The sequence below is a fragment of the Felis catus genome, chromosome D2 (genome assembly GCF_018350175.1).
Source record: "Felis catus isolate Fca126 chromosome D2, F.catus_Fca126_mat1.0, whole genome shotgun sequence".
NCBI lineage: Eukaryota > Metazoa > Chordata > Mammalia > Carnivora > Felidae > Felis > Felis catus.
The window spans coordinates 34,780,861-34,801,565 of NC_058378.1; the positions used below are offsets into that span (position 1 = coordinate 34,780,861).

The 20,705-nt window shown below is 32.8% G+C and overlaps 1 protein-coding gene and 1 non-coding gene across 6 annotated transcripts in view; both read left to right on the top strand.

The window, feature by feature from the left end:
• Positions 1 to 20,705, top strand: part of ADK (adenosine kinase) — a 523,245-nt gene that overhangs the window by 140,141 nt on the left and 362,399 nt on the right. The gene's annotated exons all lie outside the window — the stretch shown is intronic.
• LOC111557222 lies at positions 2,660 to 2,775 on the top strand. The gene has a single exon (XR_002737069.1). It is a non-coding gene; the product is annotated as a U5 spliceosomal RNA (small nuclear RNA).

Here is a 20,705-nt window from a genome sequence, read left to right on the forward strand (position 1 = left end):
GACGTCACATATAACAAAAAGAAAGCATTTTCTACCAAAGCATCGTGTAGGTTGTTATGAGTTATAGGCAAGTGGGAAGCTAGCATATTTTTTTAAATTAATTTATTTAAAAATTTTAATTCCAGTATAGTTAACACACAGTGTTTTATTAGTTGCAGGTGTACAATATAGTGATTCAACAATTGTATACATTATTCACTGCTCATCAGTTTAATAACTGTACTCCTAATCCCCTTCATCTATTTTACCTATCCATCCACTCATTACCCTCTGGTAACCATCAGTTTGTTCTCTACATTTAAGAGTCCATTGTTTTTTTTTTGGTTTGTCTCTTTTTTTCTTTGTTCATTTGTTTTGTTTCTTAAATTCCACATATAAGTGAAATCATATGGTATTTCTCTTTCTCTGACTGACTTATTATTCACTTAGCATTATACCCTCTAGATCCATCCACGTTGTTACCAATGGCAAGATTTCATTCTTTTTATCACTGAACAATATTCCATTATATATAATCACATCTTCTGTGGTCGTTCATCTGTCAGTGGACATTGGGTTTCTTCCATAATTTGGCTATTGTAGACAATGCTACAATAAACATAAGGGTGCATATATCTTTTCAAATTAGTGTTTTTGTGTTCTTTGGATAAATACCCAGTAGTGGAATTACTGGATTATATGATAATTCTATTTTTTATTTTTTGAAGAACCTAGCAATGGTCAAATCTTAATGATAATTTTTAGTAACTGGGGAAAGTATTGCGATTATTAAAGTATTGATTTTTTAAAAACGTATTTTTATATTTGTTTAACTTTTCCCATTTTTAAATTTTGGTAAAATACACATAACATAAAATTTACCATCTTAACTATTTTTAAGTGTAGGTTTAGTGGTATTAAATACATTCATACTCTTGTGCAGCCATTACCACCACCATCTCATAACTCTTTTAAATAGCTGAATCTCCATACCCATTAAATTATCACTCTTCTTCCCCTCTTTCCTCCATCCCCTGGCAACCACCATTCTACTTGCTTTTTCTATGATTTCGACTATAAATGGAATTATATAGTATTTGTCTTTTGGTGCCTGGCTTAGTTTACTTAGTATAATATTCTTAAAGTTCATCCCTGTTGTAGCCTATGTCAGCATTTCCTTCCTTTTTAAGGCTGAATAATATTGCATTGTACATAAACACCATATTTTGCTTATCTGTTTATCCATCAGTGAACACCTGAGTGGCTTCCATGTTTTAGCTTTTGTGAATAATACTGCTATGAATGTGAATGTACAAATATCTCTTTGAGACCTTGCTTTCAGTTTTTTGGTATATATACCCAAAAGTGAAATTGCTGGATCATATGATAATTCTATTTTTAATTTTTGAGGGAACCACTGTACCTTTTTTCACAGTGGCTATACCAGTTTACATTCCCACCAACTGTGCATAAGGGTTCTAATGTCTCCATTTCCTTGCCAACACTTGTTATTTCTAGTTTTTCAATAGTAGGCTTCCTAAGGGTGTGAGGTACTAATAATTTTGATTTGCATTTTCCTGATGATTAGTGATGTTGAACATCTATCCTTGTGCTTATTGGCTATTTGTATATGTTCTTTGGGGACATGTTTATTCAAGTCCTTTGCCCAATTTTGAATCAGGCTGTTTGTTTATTGTTGTTGAATTTTAGGAGTTCTCTATAGATTCTGGATATTATTTCCTTATTAGATAAATGATTCATAAAGATTTTTTCCCATCCTGTGGGTTGCCTTTTTATTCTGTTGATGCTGTCTTTGATATACAAAGGTTTTTAATTTTCATCAAGTCCAATTTGTCTATTTTTGTTATTGCCTATGCTTTTGGTGTCATATCCAAGAAATCATTGCCAAATTCAAAAAACTTTTTGCCTTATGTTTTTTTTTCTAAGAGTTTCATCGTTTTAGCTCTTAAAATTTAGATTTTTAATCCATTTGAATTAATTTTTTCTATATGGTGTTAGATACGGATCCACTTTCATTTTTTGCATGTAAATATCCAGTTTTCCCAGCACCAATTGTTGAAAAACCCTGTTTTCCCACTGAATGGTCTTTGCATCATTGTCAAAAATCATTTAACCATGTATGTGAGGGTTTATTTCTGGATTCTCTGTACCATCCCATTGGTCTATATGTCTTTTTGCCAGTACACACTGTTTTGATTATTGTAGCTTTATAGTAAGTTTTGAAATCAGGACGTGTGAGTCCTCTCACTTTGTTCTTCTTTTTGAAGCTTATTTTGGCTATTTGGGGGTCCCTTGAAATTCCGTATGCATTTTAAGGTGGCTATTTCTTGAGATTCCATATGAATTTTAAGGTAGATTTTTCTTTTCTGCAGAACAGATCACTGGGATTTTGATAATGTGCTAAATTTTTCATAGGTTTTGTTGTTGTTACCACCTCATATGTAATTTAGTATTACACCTTTACAAAATTAGAAATTCTTTGAGAGTGGATAGTTGGCAAGGGGTATGAGAGATACGAGTTCTAATATTAGCTACCTTTATACATGTCACACTGATTGCATACTTCATTTTTCTTATCTATACAATAGTTTTTTCCTCATGACTTTTCTTGTAGGAATGAAAGGAGATAGTATGGAATAATTAAAAATATATCATACTGATACTCTGTTTTTTCTTCAGATCATATAAATGTTTTGCCTTTTACTAAAGATTTCCTTGGAGAGGAATGATTCTTAGTGTTTACCCAATTTTTTGAGGCCTTGCGCTTGCAGGGCTTACTAATAATAATAATAAGATATATATATATATATATATATATATATATATATATATATCATACTGAAAAATATGAAGATCTTAGAATTTGTATTTTTGATGCAAGTTGTCTTTTTTGAGGTGAACTTGCCAAGTCTTTCTTGGGCCCTGAATGACTATATCACTAGTCATGAACTATAATAGCACCATGAACTATGGGATTTTTTTTTTCCTTTTTCTCAGATTTATTTATTTATTAAATATTTATTTATTTATTTATTTAACATTTATTTAACATTTAACATCTATCTGTCTGCCTCTCTCTCTGCAGTTTCTTTGTCTCTATCTAGAACTCTTATGAGCTTAGTGTTGCCTGCTATACCAAGAATACCAGTTCTTTACTCTTTTTTTTTTTTTTTTAACAAAGATCATGTGCAATATACTGGAGGGGAATTTGGGCCTTTGGTTCTGCCTTAGGAAAGCCTGAATTTTCATTCTTTTTATACATGGCAGTCGGGCTATATAGGCCAGTTCCTGCCATGGAAGGATAGTTCCTTTTGTGAAGTCTATCCTTTTTGTGGGTCTCACAGAATCATTTCTTTATAGTGAAGTAGAGTGTATGTTATGGCATAATTCTTTGTGTCCTTACTCATCGCAGTTTTGGAGTATTGGGGAATCAGTAGTGTTTGAAAGATTGACTGATTTGTTGTTCCAGCATTTATTTAATGAATGCACTTGGATTTTTTATAGTCTAAACTCAACAAATCCAAGCTGAACTCCTAATTTTCCCCACTGTCCCAAACCTGTTCCACCTACAGCCTTCTCTGTTTCACTTAATGGCAGCTCTGTCCTGGTTGTTTAGACTAAAAACCTTAAAGGTATTCTTGGTACTTCTCTTTTTCTTATAGCACATATCCTGTCCTTCACACATTTTACTGAACCACCTTTGAACTATATCGTGAATCTAAACACTTCTTACCATCTACACTGCTGTAGTCATCTGTCCTATGCTTTATGCCACCATTATCCTTTGCCTGAATTATTACAATGGCCTCTTAACCTAGTTTCTCTCCTTCCACCCTTGGCTGCTTTCCTCATATTCTCAGCCCAGCAGACAAGGTTGACTTTTTAAAAACAAAAGTTAGACCATAATACTCTGATAAAAATATGTTAGGTATAAAAATGGTAAAGAAAGGAAATGCTATTTGCAGATGAAAGTACTGTATTTTTGTAAAACGAAGAAGTGAAAAATAATTAGAAACCAACATTTACTTGGTGGGTAATTACAAAATTAATACACAAACATACATTTTTAATACTTTACTAGATACAAAGAGCCACAAATGATAAATTAAGAGCAATATAAACTAAATACAGTGATATATCAAGAGACTAGTAGTACAAGTAGGGTTTATTCCAAAATGAAAGGATAATTCAGAATTAGGGAATCTATTAATATGATTTTACCCTGCTCTCCAGCTGCTTCCCAGAGGGTTTCTGTTGTTTGCTTAGTAACCCCAGACCAACTAAACCAATGAACTCTACTATCTGGTGGCTGACCCACACTTTCTCAAAAGAGGTCTGATCCTTCATAAATTTTTCCTTCCTTGGGTACTTTTCATTCAGCCTTAGAATACCATATGGACCTTTCTTTTTTTATCATAGTTAATAATTCTTTATGTTAAAATTCCGTTTAACTTACTATGTGGTTTTAATCTTTTGATTGGACCCAGATTTGACTTTACCATTTAATTTTTAGAGAGATTTTAAATGATTATTTTCATAGATGCTAAAAATGCATTTGCAAAACTCAACATTCATTCTTCTTTTATTAACTTTTTATGAATTGAAGTATAACACACGTAAAAGAAGTATACAAATCATAAGTGTACAGCTGAAAGAATTACCTCAAAGTAAACATACTTGTTTAACTACCAACCAGTTCTAGAAATAGAACTTGGCCAGAAGCCCAGAAGCACCCTTGGCCCCTCTCCTTCCCCAAAGGTATCCACTATCTTGACTTACAACACCAGAGATTAGCTTTGCTGTTTTGAACTTTAAATAAATGAAATCATATAGTGTATATTTTTTTGTTTATGGCTTCTCTGGCTCATCTTGGTTTGTGTGATTTATCCACATTGTTGCATATAGTAGTGCTTTCTTCATTTTCTTTTCTCTATCCAATTCCACTGTACAAATCTGTCTCAATTTAATTTTATACTCTACTGTTGATGGGTATTTGGGTTGTTTTGGGTTTGGCTTTGTTACAAACAGTGCTAGTAATGAACATTTTTGTATGTGTCTTTTGGTGTTCATGTACACACATTTCTGTTGGAATTATAAATAGGAATGGAAATATTGGGTCACTGGGTGTGCTTGTCTTAAACTTTACTAGATACTACCAAAAGAGATTTCCAAAGTTTTATATTCCCATCAACAGGACTGAAGTTTCCATTTGTTCCACTGGTATTTTCAGTCTTTAAAATTTTTGTTTTAGCCACACTGGTTGGTGAGTGACTAGAGGTATCTTATTATAGTTTTAATTGTATTTCCTTGACCAGACCACTAATAAGGTTAAACATATTCTCATTTGTATATTGACCATTTAGATACACTTGCTTTGTGAATTGCAAGTTTAAGTTCTTTTTTCCAGTTTTCTATTAATAATTTTTTAGCAGTTAATAGAAATTCTCTGTATATTCAGGTTATGACTTATTTTAGTTGGTAAATGCCAGCTCTGACTTGGCCTTTTCACTATCCTCATGATATCATTTCATGAATAGATGTCTTCATTTTAATGGGGGTACTCTTTTTGGTGTTCCTGTCCTTTTTAACTCTCTGTACAATTGTGCCTATGGTTTGCCTATGCCTTAAATATTTGGCACAATTCACTGATAATGTGATTGAGACCTTGAGTTTTCTTTGTTGGGAATATTGCATTAAAAAAGTGAAAGACTGGGGCGATTGGGTGGTTCATTCAGTTAAGAGTCTGACTCTTGATTTTGGCTCAGGTCATGATCTCATGATGCTGATACTGAGTCCTACATTGGACTCTGCGCTGAGCATGGAGCCTGCTTAAGATTCTCTCTCTCTACCCCCCTGCCCCCCTCCCACGCTCGTGTTCTCTCTCTTACTGTCTCTCCCTCTTTAAAAAAAAAAAAAAAAAAAGATTCTCTCCTTCTCTCCTTGCCCCTCCCCTGCTCGCATGCACCTTCTCTCTCTTCTCTAAATAAATAAAGTGAAGGACTTTTTAGATTTTTTCACTTATTCTTATGTCAGCCTTGATTAAGTATTTGTACATTTTTGTCTAAATGTTAAAATGCATTGGCATACTCTTGTTCATAATATCTTTCTATGACCTTTTAATATTTATATAGTCTATGGAGAAAAGTATCCTTTTGCATTTCTGTAATGGTTATTTGTTCCTTCTTTGCAAGGGGAGTGGCTCATTAATTTTGTTAGCCTTTTCAAAGAACCAACTTTGGCTTTGTTGTTTCCCTATAGAGCATGTTTGTTTTCTCTTTCTACATATTCAGCTCTTTCTTATTTTCTTCTTTCTACAGTCTTTGGGTTTAATTTGCAATTCCTTTTTGGTTTTACATTCTTGCAGTGGATGAATGCCTATATTAAAAATATTTTTTAATACATGGCAAAAAGTTTGCATAAAGTCAGAAGCCAGTTTACCAACTGATAAAAATAATTGCCAACTACATCATAGTCCAAGATATTTCTATGTAAAGAGCTTCTAGAAATCCATGAGAACAACAATTATATATTAATAATGAACAATGTCTGTGAACTGTTGCTGGGTAGAAAAGTTAATAAAATGGTGTGTAAACATATGAAAGTATGTTCACCCTCAATCATAGGAGGAATGAAAATAAACCTGTTACGATAATTCTTATATGGCAAGGATTATAGGGAATAAGCAGTTTCATAATATCGTGGGACTATAAGTCACCACAGCCTTTTTGAAGGAATCATTTTATTTATCAAATTTATCAAATCATATCAATATTTATCAAATCAATATTATTTATCAAAATCTTATGTCTTAAATGCTCTTGGATCTATGAACTGTATATGTGTAAGGATGTTTGTTTTTAATTTTTTTTCTTTTATTTATTATTGTTGAGAGAGAGAGACCAGGCTTGAATGAGGGAAGAGCAGAGAGAGAGGGAGACACAGAATCCAAAGCAGGCTCTAGGTTCTGAACTGTCAGCACAGAGCCTGACACGGGGCTCGAACCCACAAACTATGAGATCATGACCTAAACTGAAGTCAGACGCTTAACTGACTGAGCCACTCAGGCACCCCTGTTTTTATATTACCTGTAAAAGCAAACAAAATTAGACAAAACCTAAATGTTTATTGTAGAGATTAAGTTGTAGCTATACAATGGAAAACTGTGAAGCTACCAAAAAGAGATAGAGTGTACTTGCTAGCTGTATGGAGGAAGTCTCAAATAAGACTGGTTGCTGAAATAAAACATTTATTAAAAGAGTTTGTGGGTAAAGTGTTTTTTTTTGTATCCATAGTGACTTTCTGAAGTGCTTGTTTGTTTTGCAGGTAAATGCTTAATGTTTGTTTTTTATCTTTATGGAATTGGATTGACTGCCTGCATAAGTACATTGAATGTTGTGCAATCAATATTTTGTGAATGCAACATAGAATTAGTTGATACTCGTTGTTTTATAGTTTTAGAACCTGTTCACGTATGTTTGATGATCCTTTTCATTTTCCTCTGTGGTAGATAGGTACAACAATCATTATATTATTTACATGTAACAGAAGAGTGAGCTGAGCCCAAGAGAATAAGTGACTTGTTTAAAGCAGGGATGGGCCAGATTTGTCCCACCACTTGTTTTTGTGGTCTGTAAGCTAAGAATGGTTTTTATATTTTTTTAATGACTGGTAAAAAGAAGAATAATATTTTATGATGTGAAAGTTATATGAAATTTAAATTTCACTGTCCATAATTAAAGTTCTATCTTACTAGAAGATACTCATGCTCATTCATTTATGTATTGTCTATGGCTGCTTTCCCACCCCTATGGCAGGGATGAATAGTTACAGCAAAGATTTGACGTGGCATTCTCATTGTTTCACACTGCTGCTTGGCATACTAACATCCCAGTGATAAAGTAATTCAACAGTGTTTTAAGTGTCACATTTGTTACTGTGGCATAACACTTTATTTTTTATTTCTAGTACATACCTATCATGTCAAAACAAGAAAAAGAGAAAAGGGGACTTTGAATCCCATTTTTACAGGATAGTGAACTATGGGTTATTTTATTAAATTAGATGATGAGACATTGTGTTTATTAAGCTCTATTAAAAGACTATTGCATACATTGCCATTACCAGGCTAAGCACTTACAGTATTCCAAACTCAAGGAAAGCAATTCTTATACAAGTTAGAAAATTTAAAGTATAATAGCTTATCACAGCAGAGGTTTTTCGCACATACAAACAAAAAATCAAAATGAGGTTGCACCCAAAGTAAGGTTTGGGAGTATATAATTTCTTAGCTAAACAGTGAGAGCCATTTACCAGTGTTGAGTGAATTAAACTGTGTTTTGTTGTATTAGCCAAAGAAATGTGTTTAGAAAAAATAAATTTAAGACTGTCAGTTTTTTGGTGGCAATAGTTGCTTTAACAGTTGAGGACATTGGTAGCAACATCAGTAGTCAGTTAAAGAAAAAGAATGATTTTGAGTGGTTTTCCTTAGTTTTTGGTGAGTCATCAGATATTTACTGACGGTAATCAGTTGTTTTTTTTTAATTCACAGAAGTGATACTGAGTTTCAAGTGACTGGACAATTAATTAGCCTTCATGAAAAGTCTGTATCAAACAACTGTAGGCAAGAATATTTTCAAAAAAATTAAGAAAACACTATTTCAGTATGTCTGAAAGTATAATCTGTTAAGATGTGTTACATATGAAACAAAATACGTATGGAACAAAAAAAAAGAATTAAGATATTTATAAAGTTTGTGAAAATGTAAGGTTTTTAAAGCCTGTGGTTATTCATTGTATTATTGTAATCACAAAATTTTGTAAAATATTTGAATCTCTCATTTATTATTGAACTAGTAGTATTAACAGTGAACTTCTTTTGATCTCATGAAGAGATAGTTTCATAAATTTCTGCCTGAAATTTGAGCTATTTGACTTGCCCTGCCATTTGATTACTACAGTTATTTTGAGTTAAGAATATAGATTCAGAGTTTTCTAGATAAGACGCTCCATTAACTAATTATTGTAGCACATGGAATGGCTTTGAAAATTAACTTTTATTTCAGTCTTTATATTGTTTCTTAATGATACTGATATTGTTTAATTGTGAGGCCTATATAGCACTTACATTTGAAACTTAACCATGGTAGTCATTTGACAGCAACTACTGTAGTTTGAATTGTGACAAATGTCAAGCTACTTTATGTATGTCTCATTCTGTCAGAAGTTAAAACAAGAAGTAATATCTCTATCCTTACACTCTTTATAGCAGATATATTTTTCAGGCTGAAACAATAGTTCCAGGAGTATTTTTCAGACCTTGATGGCAGTGCAACGGATGCTTCCTTATTTTAAATCCTTTAACAACGCAGTTGATGACTCTTCGTCTAATTTTGAGTTGGAAGTGATTAATCTATAAGGAGTGACATGCTAAAAGGCAAATATCAAGAGACTCTTGTAATAGAATTTTATAAATGCCTTTTATGTGATGAATATATTCAATAAAAATCATATGCTTGTGGATTGGTATCAATATTTGGCAGAATCTATGTGAAAAGACTTCTTCAAAGTTGAAATATGTAAAATCTCATAATAGATCAATGTTAACAGATGAACATTTGCAGTCATTTTTGATGTTAGGGAACAGTAACTTTGAACACCAATTAAATGAAATGTTATTCTCCCCAAAAGAATTATATTCTTTTTATTAGTAAACTGAATTACAAAACAAACTGACAAGCAAAAAACAAAACACTACTCAATTATATTTTTATTTTTATCAGCAAAAGTACTTTTGGAAATTTGCTAATCTCTTGTTTTACAACCACCTAAAAAATATCTTTGAGTTTTTCTTTTTACCCACAAAGTCTAAAATATTTACTACCTGGCCTTTTATAGAGAAAGCTTTCTGACCTCCCCTCTTGCCCAGAAAGAATATTATGTCTAATTAGATATCAGTTCTACATTAGATTAATTGTCCTTTATTTTCATTTTAGAGTTCTTGCATTTATAAAATACTAAAAATGTTCAAATCTGGTTTATTATCAATATAATATATATTTAAATTGCATACTTTGAAATTGGGAAACAGATTTACCTATAAATTATATATCAGTATAGCCTGTAGGGTATACTGTAACACTCTTTCTGTAGTAGCTAAATAACTGTGGAACCCAGGGCTTTGTCATTTCACCTTGCTTTTGTTTGCTTTTGCTTCCAAATTGGTGGATGTTCGAAGTTTTTACTTTTGAAATTCAGTATGTAGTGAAGAGAATATATTCCACATTGTATTGAGTCCAGTGTTGGTGGTTGTTTTAAAAATAGTCTGAATACTCTCTTCAGTTAATAAGCTTTATGGACAGTTTTACTGTAAATTCTGTAAAAAAAATTATGAGTTTTAGGGGCACCTGACTGGCTTAGTTGGTAGAACATACAACTCTTGATCTTGGGGTCACAAGTTCAAGTTCCATGGTGGGTGTAGAGCTTACTTTAAAAAAATATATATGAGTTTTAGGATCTCATGTATCATGTCTTGATACATTCTATATTGTGTATTTGTAAATGCAAAGTTTATGAAATAACTTTTGCATTAATATTAACTTGATGTAAAAGAAAGATACATCTTCAGTTTTTAAAAATATAAATTATCCCATTTATTTCTTACATTAGCTTTCTGAGAGTTTATTGTTATCATATGAGAATTCATAGCTGGAGAAACATCTTTTACAAAAGAATGTTTGTAATCTGAACCCATCACCCAGTATTCTTCAGTTAGCAATTACAAAGGTTTATTGACAGTTACTTTCTGGTTGCTAATATCCTAAAATCATTATATTCTCATGATTATTTAATAATTAAGTTCTTTTTGTTTTATAATTGAGCTCTAGTATTTATTTTTAAAGTTTCCTTTTATGGAGCATTTTTGTCTCTTGGCACGTTGCTTTCGAATTAGAGTTCTTTTTTCTTTTTTTTTTTTTAAGAGTCTGTTTATATTCAGTGGGATTAAAAACACACTTCCACTTTTAGAGCAGATTTATCATCTACCCTTCAGGCTGTTCTTTAACATGGAGCTCTTAAGAATGAATATCTTAAGATACTCCCCAGATGTTTTAAACTTCAGCAAAGTTGTGGTTTTCTTTATTGGAATCTCTGTTTGTAGTGTTCGAAGATGAAAGAAAACATCTCTTTAGTATCTAAACACTTTTCATATTGGTTTTAATGTCTTTTGCTGCAAAGGCATGCATAAGATAAAACTTCTATACTGATAAATTTTCAAAACTTTACTTTTAAAAAGTAATACCAAATTGAGAATTTCATTTACAGTAATGTAAAAAGTAATATTGTGTGCTATATGTGCTTTTGAATCAACATTGATGTTATGTGGTTAGTATGTAACCTTTGGATATGCAATAGATTTTATTTTTCATTATTTAATGAAGTAGGGATTGAGACTGTTATGCATCAGATATTTTCCAGGATGTTGAGAAGTTTGAATTTAAAATTGTAAAGATGTCAATTATTTGTGTGTTTTTTAGATGGTATCCAGATTGAATATTCTCTGCAAAATCAGCAAGTTATTCCTCCCCAGTTACATAGATAGTTGGTATCATTTACTAACTGTTTACTATGTTTAAGGCACTGATATAGTCTTCACAACAGAGTGGTAATGTTTTATATTAATTGAAAGAAAGATAAGGAGTTATTAAATGACATGAAAGAGTGAAATAGTACACTGCACGTGCATACACAGACACACACATGGACACACACACTTTTTTTTCATTCTGAGCCTGGTGTAGGAGGAGCAACTCAGAACGCCCTAATCTAATCTCAGTTCACAAATAATTTGATTTTGTTTTTTCTCACTAGATAGCATAATGTCTACTTATTAATCTAAAATCTGTCTTATAGTTAAATGTTTCCCTAATAACAATTTTCTACATTCTTATTTTTTTTTAAGTTCTTTTGCCATAAGTTTTTATTTAGTGTCCAGTAGGTATCTGAGATAGAGGGAAAATTCAAACAATGTCAAAGTTTTTTAAAAATGCTCAAGAAAAACTTAATTTTCTTAAAATGTGTACAGATCGATCGTCTGTACTTTCATAAAAATCCAATAGCAACAGCAATAGTAAGAAGATGGTCATTTAATACTTCCGTAGTTCTTCTATCCAGCCAAATATTCTTTTGTTTATCAACTTTTTTGGCATGTATGTACCTAATATCTGTTAGGTACTATACTTAAATATGGTAGAATGCAAAGACAGATATGGTCTTCAATACCATGTTTTACAAATGAGGAAACCTAATCTCAGGGAATTTAGGTTACTTGTGCTATGTCATAATTAGATGAACATGAAATTAAAGCCAGGTCTGTCTGACACCAGAACCTTTGCTCTAAACCAGTAAGGAATGCTGCCTACCCTGATGACTTGAAATACGAAATCCTTTTTTGGATCATATTGATATCAGATTTGCCTTTAATGTTCTTTAGTAAGGAATTTGACTCTGCTGGATACTTCTTCCTTCCTTCTAGATATCTTTCTTTGGGCACTCCCTCTGCCCCCCTTTGGTAGGTCAGTGCTTCCCTTCCTCTCTGTTGGTCCTTTTCCTCTTAAATATTGATATTCCACCCAGTTCCACTCTCTGGATTCTTCTCATTTGTCTGGGCATGGATTTCCATGAGTTTATACTGTTTGGGCTTTCTGAACTTTTTGAGCCTGTAGGAGTGTGTCTTTAATCAAATTTGGAAAGTTGTAGACTTATATTTTTGAAAATTTTCTTCTACACTGTATTTTTTTCTCTTCATCTGGTACTCTGCTGACATAAACTTTAGATGTTTTAATAATATCTCATAGATGTCTGAGTCTTTAATCATTTTTTAAAAATAATTTTTCTCTCTGTTGTTCAGACTGGAATATGTTTATTAATCTGTCTTCAAGTGTACTGAGTCTTAATTCTGTCTTCTTCATTTTGCTATTGAGCCCATCTAGTGAGCTTTAAAATTTCAATTACTGAAATTTTCCCTAGTTTTTTTTTATATCTTCTATTTCTTTGATTAGTCTTTTGTATTTTCCAGATGTGTTAAGAGCCCTAGTTCTTTGTGGTTCCCTGGAATTCTCCTCTTTGGTTCTCTAGCCAGAGAACCGGGGCTTTATTTTCCCAGTTGTTCCACATCCTTCTGTGACTGATAACATGTCTGTGGCTAAGTAGGAGGAAGATTCAGAGAGAATAGTTTAAATTTAAACTTATTCATGAATTCTGTCTTTTTAAAGTTTTAATTTTAATTACAGTTAACATGCAGTGTTATATTAGTTTCAGGTCTACAATATACTGATTCAACAATCCCATACATCACCCAGTGCTCATTATGACAAGTGCATTCCTTAATCCCTATCATCTGTTTCACCCATCCCCCCTTACCCACACCCTTGTGGTAACCATCAGTTTGTTCTCTATAATTAAGAGTCTGTTTCTTGGTTTGTTTCTCTTCCTTTCCCCTTTGCTCATTTGTTTTGTTTCTTAAATTCCACATATGAGTGAAATCATAAGAATTTGTCTTTCTCTGATTTATTTGTTTAGCATCATACTCTTTAGCTCCATTCATGTCATTGCAGATGTCAAGATTTCATTCTTTTTTATAACTCAATAATATTCCATTGAATACATATGTGTGTGTGTACACACACACATACATACATATGTACCACATCTTTATCCATTCATCAATTGTTGGACCTGTGGACTGCCGCCATGATTTGGCTGTTGTAGATAATGCTGCTATAAATATAGGGGTGCATGTCTCATTTGGAATTAATGTCTTTGTATTCTTTGGGTAGTGCATTTTCTGGATCATATGGTAGTTCTATTTTTAATTTTTTGAGGAATTTCCATACTGTTTTCCAGAGTGGCTGCACCAGTTTGCATTCCCACCAGCAGTACAAGAGGGTTCCTTTTTCTCCACATCCTTGCCAACACCTGTTGTTTCTTGTGTTTTTGATTTTAGCCATTCTCACAGGTGTGAGGTGATACCTCATTGTAGTTTTGATTTGCAATTTCCTGATGGTGATGGTGAGCATCTTTTCAGGTGTCTGTTGGCCATTTGTATATCTTCTTTGGAGAAATCTCTGTTCATGTCTTCTGCCCATTTTTTTCATTGGATTAATCGTTTTTGGGGTGTTGAGTTTTTCTTTTTTAATGTTTATTTCTGAGAGAGAGCGTGTGTGCACCAGTGCAAGTGGGAGAGAAGGAGAGAGAGAGAGAGAGAGAGAGAGAGAGAGAGAGAGGTATTTCCCAAGCAGGCTCCATGCTGTCAGCACAGTGCCCAACATGGAGACCTGACCCCACAAACTGTGAGATATGATCTGAGCCAAAAACAAGAATCGGATGGTCAACCAACTGAGCCACCCAATGCCTTGGGTGTTGAGTTTTATAAGTTCTTTATGTATGTTGGGTATTATTGGATAAGTCATTTGCAAATATCTTCTCCCATTCTGTAGGTTGCCTTTTAGTTTTGTTCATTGTTTCCTTTGCTGTGAAGAATATTTTTATTTTGATATAGTCTCAATAGTTTATTTTTGCTTTTATTTCCCTTGCTTCAGGAGACATATCTAGAAAGAAGTTGCTACAGCTGATGTCAAAAGAGATTATTGCCTGTGTTCTCCTCTAGGATTTTTATGGGTTCAGATCTCACATTTCGGTCTTTCACCCATTTTGAATTTATTTTTGTATTTGGTGTAAGAAAGTGGTCCAGCTTCATTCTTTTGCATGTTGCTGTCCAGTTTCCCAACACCAGTTGTTGAAGAGAATGTCTTTTTTTCATTGGTTATTCTTTCCTGCTTTGTCAAATATTAATTGACCATATAGTTGTGGGTTCATTTCTGGGTTTTCTATTGTTTCTTTGCCGTGTGTCTATTTTAGTGCCAATACCATATAGTTTTGATTACTACAGCTTTGTAATACAGCTTGAAGTCCAGAATTGTGATGCCTCCAGATTTGGTTTTCTTTTTCAAGATTGCTTTGGCTATTCAGGGTCTTTTGTGGTTCCATACAAATTTTAAGATTGTTTATTCTAGTTCTGTGAAAAATGCTGTTGGTATTTTGATAGGGATTGCATTAAATGTTAAACTTATTCAATGAATTTTTAAACTATATCAAATTAAGTTCTAGATGTTTATTGTATTGTTTTCTTTATATATTTAATTCTCTGTTGTAAGTCTCTATTCTTTTATCTATTTATCAAGTTTTATCAAGTTCTTTCCTTGTTTCCTTGAAAATACTAATCATAGTTATTTTGAAGTCCTTTTATTTCCAGTGTCTGTATTATTTCTGAAACTTTTCTCTTGCTGTTTCCTTTTGTTTTTAGGCAAATTATTTTGCCTCTTTGCATAACTATTATTTGTTTATTATTTATGTAAGAAATGTAGATCCTTTAGATGGTATTATCTACCAGTGTTTGCCCTTTCCTCTTTGGGACTGATATGGAGTGATGGGAGAGCTGATTGCCTTAACAAAATCAAGGATTAAGCTAGATCAAAGTTGATTTTCAGTTTTGATAGGTTCAGTCTACCTTGTTTACCTCTGTTTCTAGAGCTTGATCCTCTTGGACTTTTAATTGAGGCCACTGGATCTTTGTCTCATCAGCTCTGAAACATAGCATCAGAAGTGCTCTCAGAGATTTCCAGCTTCTTTATCCTCCAGCCTGATCCACTTCAGTGTTTGGCAAATATCTCAAGTGGGAAGCTGACCTTTTATTTTAGGTCCTCAATTTCCAGTTTTATCACTTTAGTACTAATGGTGTCTGAAATCCCTATCTTTTTTTACTCCCTTGCTCTCCACCCCCATCCTAGTGTTCTGTTAAGCCCACAGTCTGAATTTTCAGCCTTTAGATATAACCAGTATAGATAGATGTCCTCTCCCAGTCCCCAGGGAAAAAGTGTCTGTGTTATCTTTAGATTTTATTCTCCATGCCTTCTAGGATTTCATTTTTGCCTGTTATGTTTTTAGTTCCTTTTCTGTTCCTGTCTTTGTTTTTTAAGCCCTGCCAGGCTGAGAGATCTTTCTGCTTTTCAAGTGATTTTGGTTAACCTTCTTAGCTTACCATTCAGTTTCAGAATTCAGCAAATGTGTTATGGGACAAACCAGCTGTGTGTTTGAGGTCCCCAAAATGTCAAATTTTCTCTCTCTAGCCCCATGCTACTGACTACAAATTTAGCCAGGTCAGATAATCATCTGCCAGTTCTAGCCTACCCTCTGAACAGTCCCCACTTCCTTGGAAATTTATTCATTTGATCCTTCTATAGCTCTTTGGTACCTTTAATGATTTATAATTTATATGACTTTTCAGATTGTTGTCAGTCTGAATGTTGGCTGTGACCTGCTATATGCTATTCAGAATCAGAAGTTCCATATGTTCTGTTTTGATAAGAGATTTAAGTGTTTGAGTGTTCCTGATGAGTGATATTTTTCTAAAGTTTGGTAGAGAAAAATGATTAATTATTGCTTGAATACTTTCCCTTTGTATCTGTTACATATGTTTCTAGAATTTTTCTATGATCAGCGAAACTAAGGCCCCCTTATAAACCATGGATTCTGTGATAGAAATAACAGATGAACCAAACCAATACAGGAGGTAAAAAGTATAATTTGTATTTTGGAACTGCCTGTGGGCATATGGCTGGCACTATAGGTTTACCAGGAAGCTGCATGTTTCGTTTTGAGAACCACTGTCCCGCACTATTTCTCCTTTTCTCATATGGCTTTTTTTGGTATGGTTTAAAACTGTCAAACAGTTTTACTATTTAATGGAAATTGTAAATTGGTTTAGTGAAATTTTGTTGTGTTTTTATAATGGGTAGAAACCAAATACACATATCGTGCATCTGAATTTAGGAATAATTCATTTTATTGTAATTATATACAAAGTGCTTTCAAAGGTATATTTGATTATCTTACATGCAAAAAAAACCTTTCAGACCTATAAATGAACAGAATTAAACCTTTAAACTTTTTAGTATTGAATAGAGGTTTACCTAAGCAACACATGGTTAAAAGTGTTTTCTTATCAAAGAAAATAAAATTAGAGCTTGGAGAAATACCTTTAAATTACAATGCATATGAACTAATAGCTTAACCCTAGTTGTGAATGACTGTTACTTTTCCATCTTTAAAAATATGGTTAAATATAAACACATGTGAGAAATGTCCCTTTGGCTTTTATCAAACTGACATTTAAGCAAATTTTTTTCAACCTTACTAAACATTTGTGGTAAAAGGTTTCAAAGCTTTGAATCTTACAATTTGCCTATGGATTTCCCTCCTTGCATTATTCTATTAACATTTGGTCTTAATAAGTATAATCTGTTTAGAATTACTGATTTTTTTTTCATTTATTATTTGTTTAGATGAGAAGTTTAGGAAAGAACATCAAAAACCCTAGTTGGAAGTTATGAATGCTTTCTTATGGAAGTTAAACTTTTTTGAGTTTTGCCGTAAAGATTTTACTTGTCTTACTTTACTTTCTCTATGAAATGTTCAAAACTGTTGATGTTTGTTTCTGTGCAATGGTGATACTAACGCATTGTGAGATCTTTACTTCCTGATGTATGCCGATTTCTCTTTTTTTTTCTCCCAGGGGAAGGTAAAAAGAAGCTTTAGTTACTGTGAAAGTGGGAAGCAGTTACACTAAGTTAGAACTAGAAGTTGTAAAGGGTGCTTTTGTGGACATTTTCTTACCATATCTTATCATATCTTACCAATTCTTACCATATCTTATTTATAAGGACAGTTTTTTCCATATAAGAATGACTGGTACAAGTTACAGGGTATAGTAATGAATTCTTTCACATTTCATGTAGTATTTGCTTCATATCAGATAGCTAGAAAACAATTGCACATCAAAATTTAAAGAGCTATTTCTGTTAATTTCTCTCTCCCTTTTTCCTTTGTCATCATTTTCATTTTCTTTTGTTTTTCTGGCTTCATAGAATGCTTCTTTTGGATGCATCTTAAAAATAATTAAACCATGGGCACTTGGGTGACTCATTTGTTTAGGTGTCTAACTCTTGATTTGGGCTAAGGTCATCATCTCACTGTTGGTAAGTTCGAGCCCTGCCTTGTGCTCTGTGCTGACAGCACAGAGCCTGCTAGGGATTCCTACTCTCAAAATAAATAAATAAACAAACATTTTTTTAAAAGGAAAAAAAATAAGCCACAGCTACCTTTAATTAAAAAGAAATTCATTCAGTTTTGGGCCATAAGGAGTTTTATTCTAAATATTCTTATTTTTATCATATGTGATTGTATTATTTTCTTAATTATATTGGATGGATCTCCTAATCCTGCATGCGCCACTTAACAATTGTGAGAAATCCATCAAAAGTCACTTAAAATAGGCTTGGAGGATAATGACTCTGAATTTCTTCATCCTTAAAACAAAGGATACAAATAGAATCACATATAACCTGTACCTTCAGAATTGCTGAGAGACAGAATATACTAGAAATCTAATTTCTTATAAGTAGAGGAAGAAACATCATATTTCAGTAGAGCTCTTATTGCTTCTATAGGTGTGCACCTTTGGAGAGCAGGGATTTGGGGAGGGGGTGCTTAAGAAACTATGAAACAGAAGAGAGGGATGTGGAGAATGTAGTTCAAAACAGACACAATCACTCCTGAAAAGAAAAAGCCCAGACACAGGTCCCAGACTGTTGTTGCTTTGGACTTAGAGCGCATCAAGCAGGCCCTCTTACCAGTGCACCATCCCCAGTCCTTTCCAGTTAGATTTCTCTTTTTAATATTTAATGCTTATTTTTGAGAGAGAGACACAGAGTGTGGGTTGGGGAGGGGCAGAGAGAGAAGGAGACACAGAATCTGAAGCATGCTCCAGGCTCTGAGCTGTCAGCACAGAGCCTGATGCAGTGTTTGAACCCACAGACCACGAGATCGTGACCTGAGCCTAAGATGGACGCTGAACCAACTGAGCCACCCAGATGCCGCTAGATTTCTATTTTTTGCCCTTTAAGGGGCTTGTCCAGTATAAGTACTGAATTCTATCCTGGACCTCAGAGCCAAGGATCTAACTGGAGAAGAAGAGAGATACATAATGGGAAAAAGATAACAAAGAATGGGAGAAGACCATGGCTTTGAACTGTGTTAGATTGGAATTGGAGATATCCATATGAACTGATAAAATCAAATGATTTCACAGATACAAACTTCAACTTCTTAGGAGGTTTTCACTGAGATATTATAAATAATAAAAGTGCATTTTATACAATCTTTTTAAATGATTTGTGAAAACTAAATATGTATCTATAGAGAAAGAGAAAAATGTTAAAAATGTTAAAAACTGATGAATCTTGGTAAAAGGTATATAGGTATTCTCTGTATTATTCTTTAGTGTTTCCATAGTTTGAAGTTATTTCCAAATCAAAAGTTTAAAAAGTAAGTCACTAAGAGTCTAAATCTGAGTCTTAGAAAATTGGGATATTTGAATTTATCTTACTTGTCTCATAGGCTTGTTTTGAGTTTCAAATGTGTTTCACATGTATCTATGAGTGTCCCTGTGTATGTCTTTCTGTGTAGGTAGGTGATATGTATATATGCGTATACATACATGCAGAAAGAGAGAGACTTTTGGAATTTCCTCTTTCTTTTTTTCTAGATAGTATATTATTCTTATTTAAATTCCCTATATATTTGCCATATCCAGAATGTCAAATAAATGGAATCATACTGTATTGTAGCCCTTTTTTATGCCTGGCTTCTTTCACATAGCATATTTTGAGATTCATCTCTGTTCTTGAATGTATTATTTGTTTTTATTACTTGATGAGCTTGCCTTACATGGATATACCACAATTTGTCCATTCACTACTTGATAGGCATTTGGGTTGTTTTAAGTGTTTGGTGATTATAAATAAATAAAGCTATTCTAAATAGTCATGTATCTGAGTTGTCTGGTGACTGTATGTGTAATTTCCTAAGAAATTTCCAAATTGTTTTCTAAGGAGGGTGTGTCGTTTTTTATTTCCATCAGCAATTTATGAAAGTTTCAGTTGCTGTACATCCTCATCAGCATTTAATATTGCCACTTTTTTTTAAGTCATTCTAATAGATGTATTTCCTTATGGTTTTAAGTTGGATTTTCTTTAATGACCAATGATATTAAAATCTATGCTTGTTTGTCATCTGTATCTTTTCTTTGGAAATGTTGCTATTAATATTTTGCCATTTTATTGGATTTTTTCCTCATTAATGAGTTTTGAAAGTTTTTAATATATATTGGATATTATATCCTTTGGAAAGTTAATATTATAATAAATATTAAAAAGTCTCCTATAACAATAAGTATATTTTGAAATATTAGGTCAATCATATTTAAGTCAGAAATTATGAACAATGCTTTGGTACCCTTATTTGCTAGACTCACTATGCAAGACTCACTATTCAGACTAAACATAGGTTGTCAGACTTGTCAGGAATTAATGTTATATAATATGAAGAATATAATAGCTTAGTAACAAAATAAGTCACCTTTTCAGGAATGTCAGAAAATAAAAAATTTATATTTCAAAAATTTCCTATTAAGTTTCTCACATTTATATAATTTTGCCATTGGTCTTGCCAACTTACAGTATTGTCTGGGTTATTTGATTAGGCTTAAAAAAAAAGTTATTTGAAAGAAGTTTCTTAACCTAAAAACTGAATGA